The sequence below is a fragment of the Chroicocephalus ridibundus genome, chromosome 2, assembly GCF_963924245.1.
Source record: "Chroicocephalus ridibundus chromosome 2, bChrRid1.1, whole genome shotgun sequence".
Taxonomy (NCBI): Eukaryota; Metazoa; Chordata; class Aves; order Charadriiformes; family Laridae; genus Chroicocephalus; species Chroicocephalus ridibundus.
The window spans coordinates 6,715,695-6,734,130 of NC_086285.1; the positions used below are offsets into that span (position 1 = coordinate 6,715,695).

Here is an 18,436-nt window from a genome sequence, read left to right on the forward strand (position 1 = left end):
GTTATTTAAAAAGTCTAACAGGTATCGAGTTCATGTTTAAGTGCATAAAAGTTCATTCACTGAACACAGACTGTGGGCAGGAGTGAGGCGTGTGTGTTAGAAGCAAGGAGTTTCTCTCCATGGCATTTGCAGGCTGATTTTGACAAATAAACCAGGTTTAGGGGTTTTGGAGAGGTCTTGGGAGGGGGGACTTGTCGGCAGGACTTGTCGGTGGGGGGGGGTTGATGTTTTTACAGGCTTTAGAGAAACTTGAAAAATCTCAGCAATAGGAAGTTATGGAAAAACTTGCCTGCGGACAAATTCTTCCAAGACACATTAGCTGGAGATAGATTAGATATTAAATTTTAGGCCAAAATCCATTCTCAAAGACTATATTATTTATAAAGTGATTTTTCCAAGATTATTTTTCTTATCATAATGAAATGGTCACTTTATCCAAAGAAATGGATGGGTTTGTTAGTGTCTCGGTGGCTGAATACGCCACTGTTCCTCCTGGCTGGCTTTACAACATGCCAAAAAGGGTCTGACAAGCTTTGTGTGCGTCACGGCTCCAGGTTTACAGAACCTTTGTCCTGGGTAATCAAAACAGGACAGCAACAGAGGGGTTGTTTCTGGTGATGTTATGTGAGCAAAAACTCGCCCCTGTAGGACCCAGCTCAGATTTTATGCCCCGCTGCCAGCCCATTTCAGTCCTCCGAGGAGCATCTCTGCTGCCGGGCTGTACAAGGGCAGGCACAGCCCCTAGGAATCCCGAAAAACATGAGCTTTAAAAAAAGTGATGATTAAAATAAATAAATAAATAAACAAACCCTCACCCTTGTGTAAAGCTCATTAAGAGAAGGAACTCTATGATGAAGTTTTCATTTTTCCCCGTGATGTAGCTACCGAAAGTGGGCACAGGGGCAGGGAGAGAAATATTAGCGGGAGGCTTTCGGCGATGGGAGGAAGCTGAGGATGCAGCTGAAGCCCCGGGATGGGGACGGGGGTGGGAGGGGAGGGTGAAATATTGGGAGGGTTTCAGCCCAGACTGAAGAGCTCTCAAACACATCGTTAAAGTGTTACAGACTGACCCGTAGACCGGCGTTTAGTGTTGTCTGAGGCTTGACACGTTAGTAGCTGTTACATAATGCACAATTATAAAATCACACTAAAGCCTCTTTAAAATACCTGCCTGATTATAACAGGGTAATTATGCTGCGTTTAACGGAGCTGGGTGCTACGGGGAAGGGACCCCCCTGCACCAAAGCCTGTTCCTCTCCCTGCCACGTCGGAGGCAGCCCACGGTGCCGTCCACTTGTCCTGGGGAAGCCCTAATCCTCCCGGAGCCCCCCAAGGTTGCGCGTCTGCTCCCCGCTTCGCTCTCCCTCGCCGGCTCTCCTGTTACAGGGGTTGTCCTTTCCTTCTGGACGGGGATTTCTGGCCACCGCTGCTCCCCATATTAGTACAGCCGGCGTGACGGCGTGACGCAGCCGCCCTCTCTCCCTCCCTGGGGCTGAGCACATCGCCTCCGTTGCCTCCCCAAGTCCGATTTCCAGCCTCCGACATCGAGCTATGCGCGGCTCCCGTGCTGCCGGAGGGGCCGGAGGTGTTGCCAGCGGTGTCTGCAGCAAGGGGCTCTGGAAAGCACTGCAAGTATCTTAAGAATTTTTTTATATTTTTTTTTATTTTATTTTATTTTTTCCCCCCCCTTTATCTCTTTTCAACAGTGTTTCACGTCGAGAGGTCTAATCTCCCTCGATGCCTGCGTGTAATTCTCATTCATGCGAGCGCAGGGGCGGCTGCTGGCGTGTGCTGTGTGTTTCTTGGGAAATAACCCCTTCGGAGTTGCGGCGCGCGGCAAAGTTCCCCTGGTTCGCTGAAGTCCTCATCGCTCTTTTCTTCCCTGCGTCCGTCAAGCAGAGGGACGGATCCTGCTCTCGGCTCCGCCGGCGTAAATCCAGATCGATTTGTTTGACTTTGGCGGAGCTAATCCAGACTTACGCAGCCCTTTTCCCCGAGGACTTCCCCGTTTTTTTTGCTGTAGGTGACAGCTAGCGGGCCGATGTCAAAGTACGTCTGATGTAGTCAGATTCCCTGTCTCCAACCATTAATTATTCCCTGGCAAAAGTTTCTGTGGAAGAGCGGTTGTATTTGAAAACAATGTACAAATTATGTTGCTAATTTTAGAAAGCTAGAGGGACTTTTTTCACCTCCTGTTGAAACTAAATATAATTTGAAAGATACTGTACGAAGATTTAAATATAGCATGCAATTATGTGTTGCATATGAATAGTTTCTCTCATTTTTAACATGTTTAGTTTGTTTTTCCATCTTTCTCAGCAGACAGCTGTTAGATAAAGAGAGAAAAGTAAATAGTTGTTATGAAACCGTACGTCATAGCTAAAAGAAAAGAAAAAAAGGAATCATCATAGGAATATGGGAAGAAAAAGGCAGAATAAATCCTCTCTGCTTTTCCCCCTTGTCCCATCCTTTCCTGATACTTCTGTAGTAGTACTTTAGCTAAAGAAGTACTTTAGTCTAGAACTAATTTCCTGTAGGTCCATTGTGCTCCTGTTCCTGCTGGGTCCAGGCCGTTTTGAATGGAAGCTCTGAATTCTTCACAGGGGGATGAAATTGGGGTAGAAACTTTCCAAGGAAAGCCTCTGAGTTCTTGGGTTCCTTTTTCCTTTAGTGGAAGTTTTGCTGGAGCTGCCTTGGGTTTGCATTTCTATGAAGTTGCCTAAACTTGATGACCCCCCAAAAGTTATGTCGTGACCACACGGTGTGTGGACAAGCATCTGCAAGGGGTACAGATGTCCTTCTGGCTGCCCCGAAGGGCTTGGAGAACTTGCTTTCTCCTTTAGCCGTGAAATGCAGCACTGCTCCTCATGTGCTCTTAGATCTGCAAAACTTTGTTCTTTTTCTTAAAAGATTCCTCCGGTTTTCCCCAGCTTTTTCCCATTTTTGTGAAACCTGGGCGGTGCCGGGCAGGTCTTGCTCTGTGTGTTGTGAGCTCAATAGTCAGGACCCAGCGAAGCCCTTGGCTTTTTAGCTGCTTCTCAGGGCAGGCCAGAAAGAACCTAGAAAGACTGCACCGGGTCACACGTTGCCTTTTTTAAAGAATAAGGAGAATGGCAAAAAAGACCCCCAAAATAATAAGAACAATAACAATTAAAAAAAAAAAAAAGTCCTGATGTTTCTAGACTCCTGGGAACAGAAGAAGTGGCTGAATATGAGGTTATGGTCTGAAAACATTGAAAGATTCAGGGCTGTGGTTTTTTTTATTATTAATTAGCTAAAGTGATGTTCAGAACCTGAAACCAAGGCTTTTAGACACATCTCTGGTGCCTAATTCTGCTCGCTGTCTCGTAACAGGGTGAATCAGGAGACTGTTTATTGAAGTCGGTGATGCAGCGTCGACGTAAAAACAACATAAGGGAGATGGAGGATTTGTTTACGAGCGTAAAAGTCCCCTGGACAGTTTAACACTAACAGTGAAAATTACTGATTAGCTGCAAAGCACAGAGCTTAAATGTAGCTGAAATAAGTTTTCTGGAACATTTCCAGAACTCTTTTAAAGGCCTGATGCGGAGCCCAGTGAAGCCAAAGGTAAAGCTCCTTTTGAGGAGCCATATCTTTGGATAGGGCATTACATTTGGAAACATCATTCCCTCCATGGAACTTTCTAAAGCTGTCTTTTAGGTGTTTTTTGATTAACTGTTATGCCAGATATAATGTCTTTTATATCCCTTTAGTGCTTGGATTGGTTAAATACAAGAAGGAAATAGCATAATTAGGTTGTTGCACATGAAATTCTAATATTCTACGTATTTATTCCTTCATTGGGCAAGCCATAGAAAATCATCTTTTGTTGTTTGGTTTCTCAATGGGTTTACTATTGCTCTTGTTATCACAGAATCACAGAATGGTTTGGGTTGGAAGGAACATTAAAGATCATCCAGTTCCAATCCCCCTGCCATGGGCAGGGACACCTCCCACTAGACCAGGCTGCTCAAAGCCCCATCCAGCCTGGCCTTGGACTCCTCCAGGAACGGGGCATCCACAACTTCCTTGGGCAACCTGTTATGCATTTGTCCTATCCTGTACTTTTTGAAACCACTCAACAATTCAATGCAGAGGTTCAGGACTAAAAGATACTTGGGTTTTGCAAGCGCTGTTGAAGGACATTCCTGGGTAAATAGTAAAGAAACTCAGAGGAGTGGCACACCTAAGAAAGTGAGTGTAGGGTGACTCAGCCACCCTACTACACAGCAATGAATCCACCAGAGATCCATAGGGATGCAGATTACCTAGCTAACGTTGGTTGTTCACAGAATTTTTATTGTATTATATCATATTGTACTGTATTTTATGTTTGGTGTCCCATTGCCAGGCCAGTGACTGCTTAACCTACATCAACCAGGTTCATGAGGTCAGGTAATGCCAGGTGAAGGCTCTAAGCATGTAGTTTTAAAAAGAATTGGGAAACAAAGTCCTGGGATTTCAGCCCCCAGCTGTGAGAGCGCCTGTGGTCCTGTCAAAAGACCAGAGGAGGTAAAAGAGGGACAAAGATGATGTCCCAGAGGAACATGGCCCTCCCTCTGCTCTAATCCCGTCCCAGGCACTGTTACAGCTGGGTCTCCCTACACGCATGGGGGATGCTTGACTGTATTGGCTCTGCTGACCACTGATAGGCATCAGACAGGGATTAATAACCATATATATGCATGTATATAGAGAAATTATATATGTTATTTATATATGTATACATATATGTATAAAAAAACAAATCAGGAATGAAGCAGGGATCTTGAAAACGCTATTTCCAGCTCCACCAGTTGCATACTCCTCATTTCACTGGGAACTGGCATATCTGTGGTGTCAGATGGGATGTGTGTGCCCATCTGTTGCAAGAAGCTGGTGCAAACTGGGATGGGAGGCAGCGGGGGCTACGCTGAGGATACCCCTTACATGTGCACTCCTGCAGCGAGGCTGGGGCTATGTCTCCCCCAGCCCTTGCCGTGGCCATCACTGTGAGCGGTAGGAGGAAGGGAAAATGGAGGCTGTCCCTGACTCCGGTAATCCCCAGCTGCCACCGAGCCTCCCGGGAGGCACCCGGGGCCAGCGCAGATTAACACAGCCCACAGCGGGGACTGGCCTGCAGCCAACATGGCCCCGGGATCAAAGAGCATGGAGGTGGCCGAGAGCCACCTTCGGGCCCCTCCTCCTCCTTGCCCCGCTCTGCAGCAGCCTTTGCCTTCCCCAATAAATAAACCCACCCTCTGCAGTTGGTTGCAGCTCAGAATGTTTTTTCCCCTATACATTGTGTAGGGCATTTGTGGCCGGGTGTTCTTTCTGGGCTGATAATTTGGATATAGTCATCTTTCTGTTGGGAGAGAGACATGCACACGTGCTGGCTGCCTTTTTTCTTAATGAACCGAAACAGGGTCTTGTGACTCCAAATGATAAATGACGATGGCACAAGGCCAGGAACCATCACAAGGCTGTCACAGGCAGATCCAGTGCAGAGGCACGTAATGAGCTGTGCCCAGTTCTCTGCAATGTCCTTGCTGGCCAAACCTCCTCTTGGAGGAAAGGAGCAGGAGGGAACTGCATGTATCGTTATTTTGGACTTTAAAAGGTCATAAAGAGTCGGGGAGAACACAGGCATGTGCACAGCCCGCACTGAAAATGGTATATATCGATGGCAAGCTAATGCCCTTGATTTGGTTTGCAGTGGGTGGCCTAGCTAAGAAGTTTTATCCCTGTTCGAGAGGATATTTTGGAGGGCTGCTTGTCTGCCAGGATCAGGAGGAAGGTGTTTTAAAACATGCTTTAGAGGGACCATCAGCATTGTCCCCGTCAGCTCCAGCATCCCTCGTGCCCCACAAGGCAGAGCGTATTTCCCTGTGCGTGGGGAAGCCCTTTCAAGGAGGTTCCCTGTCCCATGCACTGCCCTTGGGCACCTTCATTTTCAACCTCATCCCTGGCTGATAGAGGCTTTGTAAAGCGGTGAGTGCTGCTGACCGGCCCTACAGCCACCCACGACCAGACCCATCAGCCCCGTGGCTGATGATAGGTTTATTTTCCAAGATGGAGATTGTGACAGCTCTATTGGTTTTACGGTGAGGTGGTCCCTCGGGGTGGCCGAGGAGTAATAATGCCTTAACTTTTGGGATTCAGTCGAAGTCCTGCTCAGGCAGGAAAGAAGTTGATACGTGGAGGAATGCTCTTGCAAGGCCATTTTCTCCTCTCACTTCAGAGGACCAGGGTCCCGCCTTGAATGCAGAGCACCATCACTTCATGAGTATTTTAAATTGTTTTAATTAAATTAAATTTAAACCAAGCTGAACATGCACAGTGGTTTGCAGGACCACGTGGCTGAAAGCAGGACTCAAAAAGCAGCACCTCTCACAGAATCACATTTCGCACATTTAGGTCTGAGGGATGTAAAATATGTTGGCTGTTTTCTTCCCAGTGCCAGTTTGGAAGCTGGTTTTATGGTCATAGCTAGCTCTGCATATGTTTGAATGGTTCCCTGGTACGTGATTTCTTTCAGGAGGTTCCTATAATGTTAATGAATGTGAAAGTTGTGATTAGCATGGGAGATTATTGCTTATAGCAACTACACAATGCATTAGGCTACCCATCAGTCTTGCTGTTAGAGCACTCCACAGAATTCAATAAGTCACATTATTTACACGGTTGCCTTTACGAGCTTGGGAAACTTTGCAAAACGTCTTATAATCTAGGCAACGGCTTTGCTAAAAAGTGAGTTAGCTCCATCGATTGCAGTTCTTCACTTTGGCTACTGAACTGCACAGTAAAAATAAATTAAAGAAAAGCATAATTGAGATCAATCTCTAATTGATTTTTGCTTGTCGTATCCTGTTAAAAGCAGAACCAATGCTTTCTGGATTGTTACTGGTGTTCGGGAGCTTTTTAGAGCTGCATGCAAGAGAAAGCATCAATAGCAGAGTGCAAGATATCTTAATTTGGGCTTCATACAGAGTTTTAGGCACTTAAATGTCAGACTAAAGTTCAAGTGTTCGTCAAAGTCCTACGAGGATCTTCAATGTCAATGAAATTCCTATTAAAAACTGTCCTGTGAGGCTTTGCTGCCTGGAAATGCTGGTTCCTTGAACCAGAAATTGCACGGACTGTTGAAGCAAAGGTGTCTGCGGGATAACGGGATGGCTGGAGAGAGCCTCCGAGCGGGGAACATCGGGGGAGCTACCACAAGAACCAAGCTCAGCTGCTTTGCTTTGGCTGTGGACGGGTTGGGGACAGCATCCCGGAGGGCAGGGATGGGCGTGTGGTTCCGTTCTGTCCCCGCACCTCCAGTGAGGCTGGGGGGGACACTCGGGTTGCAGCTCCGGTGCTAAAGGTGGTGGAAATCGCTCTTTCCCAGAATCAGGAGGTCAGGCAGAGACCCCCTGCGCGATGCTCGGCGTCACCCCCGTAGCACCCCATCCCTCTCCTCCATCTCCAAAAAGTATCACCCGGCTCCCTCCGCCGAGGCTGCTGCTTTTCTGGATGTTTGTCCCTGGACCGCCAGCCCTGCGCCTTTACCGGGGGGATGGAGGGAGGGGAGAGCCAAAACAGAGGAAAGCCTATTTTTAGGCTGACTATCTCCCACTCCCTGGCCGGCTGGGTGCCAATGAGGTGGTGTCGCAGGGCGACGCTCGCCCGGCGGTAACGCAGCCCCAACGGCAGCCGGGCTGCGGCAGGCGCTGGAGCAGAAAAGGAGCGGAGATTTGAGCCATCTTTCTGCAGCGAGGGGACCCCAAGCCTGTCTAGATTTGCAGTAATGTTGTTGTTTTGTTTTTTTTTTCTACCATTGCATCTGTTTATTTTTAACTGGATAGCTTTCCCACCCCTCCCATCACGTTTTATAACAGAGCTCCATACACACCGTGTCGTACGGTGTTTTGTAGCCCAAGTACAGGGTTTCAGCTTGCGCCTTTCTGTTCATTTGGTAGTGGGATAAAAATTAAAAAAAAAGGCTATAAAATTGAGTCTCAACCCCATAATTTAGAGATTTTAAAACCATAAACTAAAACTGTGCTCATCTACTCTGTCTCCAGAATAGCAGAGGGCTCCCGATAATTTGTTATTGTTTGAGCTACAGCACATACCATATAGAAAACAGGAATTGAGGGGCATGGATTTTCCATCCTTCAGTCTTTGGTAAATTATCAGTCTTTGGTAAACCATGGCAAAATTATTTTCTTAAAAGTGTGCACACTACACCTAATTTATGTTTCTTTTGTTCCAGTTCCTGGACACTGGATTTCTTCTGTCTTAGTCTGACAGACTGCAAAGTGCTCTGTAATATGTGGAGTAGTTGTGTTGTTGTAGCTGTGTTTGTCCAAGGGTGCTGGTACAGTGATTAATCCATCCCTTTACTTTCTCTTTGGTATGATTGAGCTCTCCGCAGCACTTACTATGTGCCTGTTTTCCAGCCTGTAATTCTCCTCAGTGATACTTCCCTAAACCGTTCTAATTTATCACCGTAAACCTTGCGTCTTGGACATCAGAACTGAAATACTCGACAGGGGTAATGTTCCCATCAAATTATATTACTGTCCTCCGGGCCCTGATTAACCAAGCCCTGCATCAGCTATTCTGCTCTTTTGCCCAGAAAGCAGAGGCCGACAGTCACTCAGACCTTCCTGTTCATCCGTATAAAAAGCTGCCACAACCGTGGCTTTCTTCTGGTGCTTTACGACAGTGCCCCAATACCTCAGAAAGCAACGTTGATATTCAGAGTACATCTTGGCCAAGTCTATAGTAACTCTTGGGTGCGATTACCCTGACTTGTTGATTTCAAAAGTCCAGCTAGAGAAGCTGGTGTATGTTGTACTTCTTTATCGCTCTTAAATTGGAAAGAATGTCATTCTCGGCATGTTATTGCTCCGTCGCATGGATTTTTCCCAAGTACAGAACAGAAATATGTATTGAACATTTCTGCCCTTTCCATGGTGTTGCGCCTGACAGTACTTACAGGATACATTTTGTTCCTTATGTATTTGAAAAGTTCCTTCTTGTCCTTAAAAAGGCCAGCAATGTCTCTCACTACAGTTTTCTCACTGTGTCTTTCTACTCTATCACTTGCATCTGAGTTACATGCATTATTCTCGACTTCCTTTTATTCTTTTTTTTCTTTTTTTTTTTTCTTTAAAGCTTTTTGCACTATGGACAGTATTTCTTTGTACCATGCAAGACATTTTGGTTGTCAGAGAACAGGAGACGGAAACTTTTTTGAGCCATTTGGTGCCCAGGGAGAGTGACTGTACAGTCTCTGCACTACGTGGCCAACATGGGATTTGAAGGACAGTGCAGCAGGTAGTTGGAGAGAGCTGGGAAACGAGGAAAGGGAAAAGTCCCCAGCATCTCATTAAGGGTGAAATCCTTTCTCTGCAGAAAAAGCCTCAGCAAAACAGATCTGCTTCACATCACCAAACCCTGATGCACCCCTTTTAATACAGGGCAGACTAAGGAGGGCAAACTGTTGATACAGAGCGGTCTGGTATGTGTTCCCACATCATATCGCATGATGGCAACTGCAAATATGGTCCTTTTCGCCCATGAAATGTGGTTGCAATATCATGCCACCATCTTCTGTGTTTCTGCTAACAGCCCACACATAACTGAGACGCGGGAAAATGATACCAGGGTCAAAACCGGAGTCACCATCCTACAGACACTGTCTTTCTGCAGCCAAGCAGTAAATTGCTCCTCTCTCGCTTCATCTTAAGCTGGAGACTGCAACAAAACGCCATCCTTGGGATAGTGAGTGGCCTCAGCATGCTCTTCCTGGGCTGAAATCCCCAGGACTTCTGCTCTGTGGGAAAGACCAGGCTGGGAGGTGCGCTATACCACTGGGGCAATGAGCCGAACACCAAGGATTATGAGGAGGAAGGATAACTTCCCAAATCATGACTGAATCCCTACAAGCCACTGAGATTTTCTTTCATTTACTGAAAGTATCAGAATTCAGTCTTTCAAACCCACTGGTACTGGGGTCCCTTAGGGAGAGACACAAGGCCTCCTGGCTTTGACTGAACCTGAACTCTGGGCTGATGCATATTTATTTATTATTATTTTCTATTTCATGCTGCTGATTGTCCTAGATGCAGGGGAGGAAAATGACTTTCAAATGAGAAGATTTTTCATAAGCCTACAGCATAGCTATACTTGGAATGCAAACTTTAATCAGTTATTTGCTGGAAAAATGCGTAACAAAAGTGCAATCTCTGCTGGGTTCCTTTTCGTCCTGGTTTCAGCTGTAGGATGGTATCCCTTGGAAGAAACATGGGTTCTGTGTAAAGAATTTAGGCTCTTTGTAAGCACCTTGTGGCCGGGACCATCTACCTTTCCTATGTGCCCTGAGAGTAATAATAAATATTAATAATAATGATGAAGTTGGCTTTGTGGGAAAGCTGTGATTCACTGGCTTTAGAGTATTTTTAGTTTTGAGAATTTCTAAATCTTAATCTTGGATTCAAGTGTGTCCTTCTTCAGTTCAGAAGCAGCCAAGTTGCTGTACTCTTGGTCAAAGGAGTGCCCTTAACCCCAAGGAGGCATCGCTCCTTCCAGCCCCCCAAAGCCTCTTGCCCCAGGCACCTTGCAGGTAGCCACACACCAAACACAAGGAAGCTCTGCTGCAAACACAGCAGTATCTCTCTGGGGCTGATTACACGAGCTCTTGAGGGTCCGCGTCATCCCTCACCATCCCACTGTGCCCAAGGGGCAGTCCATGCCCCAAGAGCTTTCGCTGTGCACCTAAAAAATCACAGGCGCTCATGTAAGTGGTTGCAATAAAGAGCTACCAGAGGAGGCTATTTTTTTTTCAGGGCACAACAGGAGAGGCTACTTAGCATAGTTTTACATGCTGCTAATGTGGTTTTATTGCTTCTAGGACCTGACCTACTATCGTTGTGTGCTGCTGTATTATGTGCTATGGATGCTTTTACTCACTTGGAGCTGGTCCAGGGATCTCTAACAGGGCTCTGCGCTGCATGACCTAGGTGTGCTCAGCATGACACCACCCCCTGCGCTGGGAAAGCTGGTTTATCACATTGCTGTGGACTGGGAGGATTAGGCTAGCAGCCCACTCTGCCTTATACTGCGGTCTGGATACTGCAAAGTGATGGGGGATGCCAGGAAGGGGCTGGAGGGAGGGACACCTCTGTGGTCCCCATCAAAGCATGAGGCCATGGGTTGGTTCCTTTTTGCTCCATTGTGGACTCAGCGCGTGTGTGTAGGGCGTTTCAGTCCAAGCACTGGTGTGCAGGGGATTCAGTGGGCAGTGAGTCATCCCCTGCTGCTGCTAATGGGAAACCTGAAAGCGTCCAAATAGAAAATGGACAAAGGATGGTTTCTCATATTCACGGTCCCCTGCACCACCGAGCCTGGGAGTCTTGCAGCCACGGCTGCTCTACTCCATCCCATCTTCTTCCTCCAACGGGTTGAGCCTTTGGGGGGGAGAGGAAGGATGAGGTGGAAGAAGGTGGAGGAACCTGCAGAGAGTTCTGGTGAGGGAAAGAGCTCTCATTCATCCTGACCCACCACCAGAACCACCCCCTGCCTTATAATTGTTCCCGTCGCCAAAATAATGGCTCGTAACACTATCTGTAGCCCTTTAAGCATTTACCACAGAGTTGTATTTATTAACATAAATTATGTTTTGTGTGTTTTGGTGTTGCTAGTTTTGACCTTCTTTCCCATTCTACAGCCTCAAATTGCTAAAGTGAACATTTGCTGTTTGTTGTGCTTTTTATGGTTTCTTGACAGTTAATAGCATTTTACGTTTGGTACAGTTTTCTACCTTTTCCCCCCTCCGTGTTTAAAATGCTGATCCAGGCAATAACATCTTGGCTGTGAGGCCAGTTTCTTTCTGTGATGCCTAAATACATGTGGAGAAAACCTTCTTTTGGTAAACGGTGATTTTGTGCCTGAATAACTCACGTGGACTTTGTCTGTAGTTTGAAAATCTAAAGACTTCTTCTTTGTTACCAAAGTAGCAATTTCATATTGGAAGTGGCAAAAATTTTGTATTATGGAGGTAAAAGCTTTGGATGACGATGTGATTTTACTGTTGGGTACCGTGAGCACAAACACGCGTGTTTAGCTTTAAGTCAAAGGAGGTACTCGTACGTGTTACCTGCCATTATTTTTAGAAGTGATTTTTTAAGGGCAGGGCTTTGATTGTCCAAACACTGTTCCTGGCTTTTCCTGTCCGTGACACTTCTCTTGTGTCTCTGGGTGGGGAGAATGGGTGAAGCCACAGGACAGACTGAGCCTGGGGCTGGAGTGAGGGACAGACAGAGCTCCTCAAAGACTGATGGAGTTGGGCTGGGAAGCTCTGCAGTCACTGTCAGTTCAACCAGCCTCAAGGAAGCTTGGGCTGGGCTGAGATCCTCCAGAGGAAATGCTGCAGCAGCTGTGGCAAGGGGAATTGTAATTTTGGAGGAAAGGGCCATCTCTCCAGGGGGGAGAGCCTGTGTCTCCTTGAGAATGGGAGGTGGAGATCTCTCTGAGTGATGTTTGCCTTGGTTGCTTTTGAGTCGTCTGAATGAGGTACCTGGGCATGTGGCAACACTGCCAAACTGGGCTGAAAAATCAAGGGACTGGATCTCAATGAAGAGAAAATAAGATCGCTGCTACTTAAACAAATTACTGGAGAAAAAAAAATTAATAAACCACCAAAACATGATATCACCTGTGTTTATTTAGACAGCATCCTTCCACAACAGGGAGCACCATTTTTCTCATTTTACAGAGGTAGAGCTGAGGCCAAATTGCATGCCCAAAGTCCTGTAGAAACTGCACAGCAGAGAGTTGGCCCTGCACCCTACACTAGCAAACGAATTGTTGGACCACCTCCTCAAACCTCCACAGATAGCCCCAGCATGGACTTTCCAGTCCCAGGGGCCTGATGAAGGATCCGTAGCTTACCAGAGATTCTGTCTTCACCAGCATTCATTTATTTTTCTCAAAACATTCCCACTCATGCCTCAAATTCTGCTTTAGCAGAACATTCCCCATCACCTTGCTTTTGCTTCCTTCCAAGAAAGAGCACGTCCCACCCCAAGAGACAGCACTGGATTCAGGCTTTTCATGAACAGGAACTGCGTGTGAGCGTGCATGATACAGTTAATCATGTGTAGAGACAGAACACAACTTGTATGGCAATGCTCTTGTATGACCTCAGGCATTGTTTGGTTGGTCTCGATGATCTTAAGGGTCCTTTCCAACCATGCAGATTCTGTGATTGTCTGGAGATGCCTCTGTCTCCATACCGGTGCCATGTGAACCTAGAGTTTCTGCTCTCTCACCATGTGCTTTGCTGAAGTAGGGTGGCTAAAATGTGCTGCCTAGGTGATCAAACACAGAAAAAGGGATGGTGAGTTTTTCAGCCAAGGTCTATTCTGCTCTCCAGTCCTTGAAATGGACCTCTACTGGGTTCCTGCCTAACTTTTTCTCTGCATGGAATTTGCCATGCATGTGGAGATGGAGGCTGAGGGGAGACCTTATCACCCTCTACAACTACCTGAAAGGAGGTTGTAGAGAGGTGGGGGCTGACCTCTTCTCCCTGGTGACAAGTGATAGGACAAGGGGAAACGGGTTCAAGTTACGTCAGGGGAGGTTTAGATTAGATATTAGGAGACATTTTTTCACTGAAAGGGTTATTAAACATTGGAACAGGCTGCCCAGGGAGGTGGTGGATTCACCATCCCTGGAGGTGTTTAAAAAAAGGGTAGATGGGGCACTGAGGGACATGGTTTAGAAGTGGCTCTTGTCAGGGCAGGCTAAAGGTTGGACTCGATGATCTTAAAGGTCCCTTCCAACCTCAACAATTCTATGATTCTATGATGCTGCAGGAACAACAGAGTGTTCAAAGTTTGTTGGCTTAAGTAGCTCTAACCCTGATCCTAGCCCTGTAGAGACTCTGAAAATGCAAACTGAACAAAACTGCTGAAAATGTGTTAGAAAGCTTAGCCATGGGCATACATCTGTAAAATATTTAAAAAGTAGTCAAAAAGGGGAAAAAGTTAAGAGCGAAAGGAGAAGAAAGCGTGCTGCTAGTTCATCAGAAAAGACAATTGTACCTGCTAGTGGCAAGAACAATTTCATCATCTGATGCACGGACTTCTTCCAGCTTGTCACAACAAATACCGCACACCCAAGGCTATTTGTTGCATTAGCAATAAACCAGCGAGCACAGGGAGCCGCAGCTCATGTTGGCACATAAGCTAGGCACCAGTCACCGCCTGGGCAGATGTACGACCGTTTAGCAAGTTGGGCAAATGGTGAAGACGTGAACCGGGGTCACACTTTGTTTTCCACCTCCTCTAAACTGGGTGTTGGTCAAGCCCAAGTGCTAAGTCAAGCCTCAAGTGGTAGTATTATCTACTGTTTTGCTAGGAGTACTTAGAAGACGCCTGTCACCCAACAGCTGAAGTTGACTTTGCTGTAGTTAAGATAGGACCAATCTTTATTCTAGGACTGGGCAGGGCACAGCAGCAGCTGTCTTCAGATCCCAAACGGCAGCTCAGACATTAATCTAAGGAGAAACCTGCATTCAGCTGTAAATGAGTAGGACATTATTTATCTTACTCTGAAATCAACCATGGTGGAGATGAGATGTTTTTCCCAGTATGGATGAATTCCAGAGGTAGGATCTGTCCTACAGACACAGCTTAGCTCCATCACAGAGAGCTGCATCAGAGCAGCGGTACAGCTGGGGCTCAAACCTTTCTCTGAGTTTGTTGCTAAGGTCTGTCACGTTGAATGACACATGGGAGGGAATCAGCAGTCAGACGTGTGCATATCCCACATCTAACGTACTCAGGTGGTCTAGTTTGCTCAGAAGGCAGATAGCCTCACACTGCAGTTTGCTAGATTCTTGACAAACCAGTTTTAAAAGGTAGTCCCAAGTTGAGTGTGTTGCAGTAGTGCAACCTTGAAACTGCAGAGACCTGAATGAACTTGGTGAGAACTCCGTTTTATAAGGGTATGTGCAGTCCTCTGGATACCTGAAACGAAAGAAAGGCACTCCTTACAGCACAGCCAGAAATAATCCCCCATGTTACAAATGACCCAGAGGACACATGCTGGAAAGGATACGATGAGAATGAAGGAAGTCCACATTACTCTTGTTAAAAGCACTTGAAGGTAGTTCTCTGCTGGACATCGCTCTGATTTATCTTATTTGAGGTAAAATCACCTGGCTTCATCAAGGTTCCTGTCTGTTCCAGGAACTGGAAGAACAGGGAGACAAGTGAGCTGCACCTTCTGGAAAAGTATTGCAAAATAGAGTGTCATTGGCTTTCATGGTGGAACTACGTAACCAAGGTGGATATAACTTTGCAACCCAGATTTTTCTCACCATCTTGACCTGAACAAAGCTGTTCACAAGATAAAGGAATACAGAGAAGAGAGTAACAGCAAAAGAACAATTAGATGAACTATCCTCTGGGAAAAAAGTTCGTACTACCTTGCTTTCTCATGGTGGCCTTGGGGCTGCCTTCAAGACAAGACTTGCAGGACATGCAAACAGTAAATCCCGAATCCCAGGGATGGGTACAGCAGATTTGAACCTGAAAATCACAGACTTGTTAATAATGATGGATTAATATATCAGATGAGTGTCTACAGGCTGCCTGGGAAATGCTTGCATGGGAAGGAGAGAGGGACAGAGCATGAGGTAACTAGAGACCATGGAGACTGATCTCTAGGCCTCCATTGACCAACCCACAAAAAGCAATTCCACCAAGTCCAGTTTGGCCTCCCAGATTGTCCTTCCAATTTTCAAAGCCAGCAGCTCTGGTTTACATGTCAGACGCTGATTTTGAGGTGAGAGCTGCCTCCAGAACCAGAGCTTGACTGATGGGAAAGCAGCTTGGCTGTTGAGCGGGAAGATGACCTCCCATTGTGGGCATAATTGCTGCATTCCTTGACTGGGAGAGGAGCGGAGCAAGCCTGCCTGTGTAGGACTTACATGGAAATGGCATTTTTATGGGAATGTCTGAAATGCCTCTTATAGGCACCCCGTTAAACACTCCTCTCAGTCTGGCCACAGGCCAGACTGGAGTCCTTTGAACTTCTTGCCCTCCAGGCAGAATCCAGGGTTGAGTTTTCCTACTGACTTCCAGGATGCCAGGTCACTGCTAGCCGTAGTGAAGAGAGCCCAGCTGCCTAATGCGTTGCCGACAGCGTTGCGCGCATCTCTTTGGCCGCGGTAGCAGCTTTGCAGACACATCCGAAGTCAGGCTTTGTCTTCTGCACTTTTTGTGGCACTGTGTCCACTGGCAGACCTCTGTTTTTAGCAGGGTGAGAAATCGGACCACAGCTGGTAGCCAGGCAGTCTGCCAGTGTGCTGGGCGCATCAGCCATTTCTCATGATACACAGCAGCTGAGCTAGATTTTTTTTTTTTTTTTTTTTTTTTTTGGTGGAAGCTTTGAAACATGTTGAACTTACCATGTGGGAAAAAGTCCTGTTAGTCCTGTGCTTGTCTGCATCCGTTTGTAGCAAGGGCACACGAGTTTGGGAGCACATTTCTGCTCCTGGCTTAAAACCGGCTTTTAGCACACTGCGCATGCACGCACAAGATCTCTTGTCAAGATCCCTAGGTCCCATTTCTAGGTGCAGATCTACGATGTGGTGCGTGTAGGCAGGGAAATAAAGCTAAAAGTGTGCGTAAATTCAGAGGCTGCTTTTGCAGCTCTCGTGTGCCATATGCTGCTCTCGGGAGAGTAGGATTTCAGCCCAACAATCAGGCTCCTTTGGGAGGCTTCCACTGCTGCTTTGCTGCCCTGGTCAGAGGCTGTGCATGAAGTTACTACCCCTGAACCAAAATGAGGATTGAACACAGCCAAGGAGGCTGAATGGCTTTCACGGTCTCGCTATTCTGCGTGCTTTAAGGGATTGATTCACGTTATCAGCGTTGGTTTCCTCCTCTTCCTTCACGAGCTAAGTTTTAGACTTCACTATTTCAAGGCAGAAGAGGGTAAGAGAGGATGCCACAATATTAATCCCTGCACAGCCACATTGATTCTGCTTTTCTAACGTTATTATTCAAAACTGGGAAAAATAAAAGTCCTTTTGCTTTGTGAGTAGCAAAACGAATTCAGCATTGCTTCCTATGGATCTAGCTCTTTTATCTTTAACTTGCCCTTGCAAGCCCGTAGTCTTTTCCTGACCACTGCTGGGGGTAAGTGGCGATGTGTGCAATGGTTTAGTGAGGATTCGTTTGCATCCCTAAACTGATTGACACACTGACTGCCGTCGCTCAGAACAGACAAGGGGTTGGAGCTGCAGCGTAGTGGGGGGCACTAACTACCGTTGATTTATTTTACTTAGCTCTTCATTTCTATAGGATGAGTAGGTGTTTAGTGTATCTGAAATGCCTACTTCCGTCTCAAGTGTGGTTGAAATTGGCCAATGGATTCAAAAGTTATTAGAGGGGATTAAAAGACAGACAGCATGATCAGATAAGCCTGTTTCCTCAGAAAACTAGGCTAAAAAGGGAAAAAAAAAAATCTAGTGCAAGGACTCCTGCGATGTCCTCTGTACATCCTGTTTTTTTCAGTGTCTGCGGTGGTTAATACTGGAAGCTGAGTATTTACAAATGGGTGATGCAGCACATGCAGCAACGCCTGTGCTCTGGCTGTTTATTTACACTACACCTGCAATATTGAATGTGGTCATCCCACTGATGTGGCATCAGTCCTCTCTGTCTCGCCAGCTGAAATTTGCCACGTGTGCGTGAGAAGTGATTCCAGGTTATCCACATCTGAACGCCCCCTTGCCCAAAACAGGATTTAACTGCCAGGAGACAATCCCCGTAGACCAGTCACTGTTTGTTGAGGGGCTGTAAGACAAGCCAACAGGTTGGTCATTGTGTGTCCTCGAGCAGCTGATGAGGACTTTGCTGCTTCTTCTCAGTCTAGGTGTGAACATTGAAATATTTTAGTTGAGTAGGGATATGAGGCTGTGCCCACCTCAGCCTCAAATATACGTTTTACTGACACCTTTCACAGTGGGCAACATTTTGCTGTTTAGAAGCTGCCATTCCACTCTATAAATCAATTTTGCAGACTCTGGGAGGTGGGGAAGTCCTTGAGGTGCTGTGCTCGGTCTCCAGATAAGAGGTTGCCGCTTTGCATGTACAGCAAAGCCAATGACCCTTTGATCCCCGTGCGCATCTCAGAGCAAACACTGTTAATTGTGATCCCATGATCCAGGGGGAGTGCAGGAAAGGGGCTGGGTTTAATGGAGCCTTTCATCTGAGAGAAGGGTGCTGGGCTGAAAGCCAGCCTCAGTTGCAAGAAGAGAAATAGTTAAAGCTTGTGGAGGTATTAAGACTTGGAATTTAATTTCAGGCTAAATAAAGGCATGTTCTGGGAGATGGATTTTGAAATGTGAAGGAAGGGTACCAGGTTAAGA

The 18,436-nt window shown here is 46.5% G+C and overlaps 1 protein-coding gene across 4 annotated transcripts in view; it reads left to right on the forward strand.

Annotated features, from left to right (window-relative positions):
• The window catches only part of LOC134511030 (sodium channel protein type 5 subunit alpha-like), a 222,399-nt gene that overhangs the window by 4,953 nt on the left and 199,010 nt on the right, over window positions 1-18,436 (forward strand). Inside the window, exon 1 of one of the 4 annotated variants that reach the window (XM_063324348.1) lies at window positions 1,517-1,628. The exons of the other annotated variants lie outside the window; for them this stretch is intronic. The gene's annotated coding sequence lies outside the window, so the exon portion shown is untranslated. Of the gene's footprint in view, window positions 1-1,516; window positions 1,629-18,436 lie in introns of those variants that run through there. 4 annotated transcript variants of the gene reach the window in all.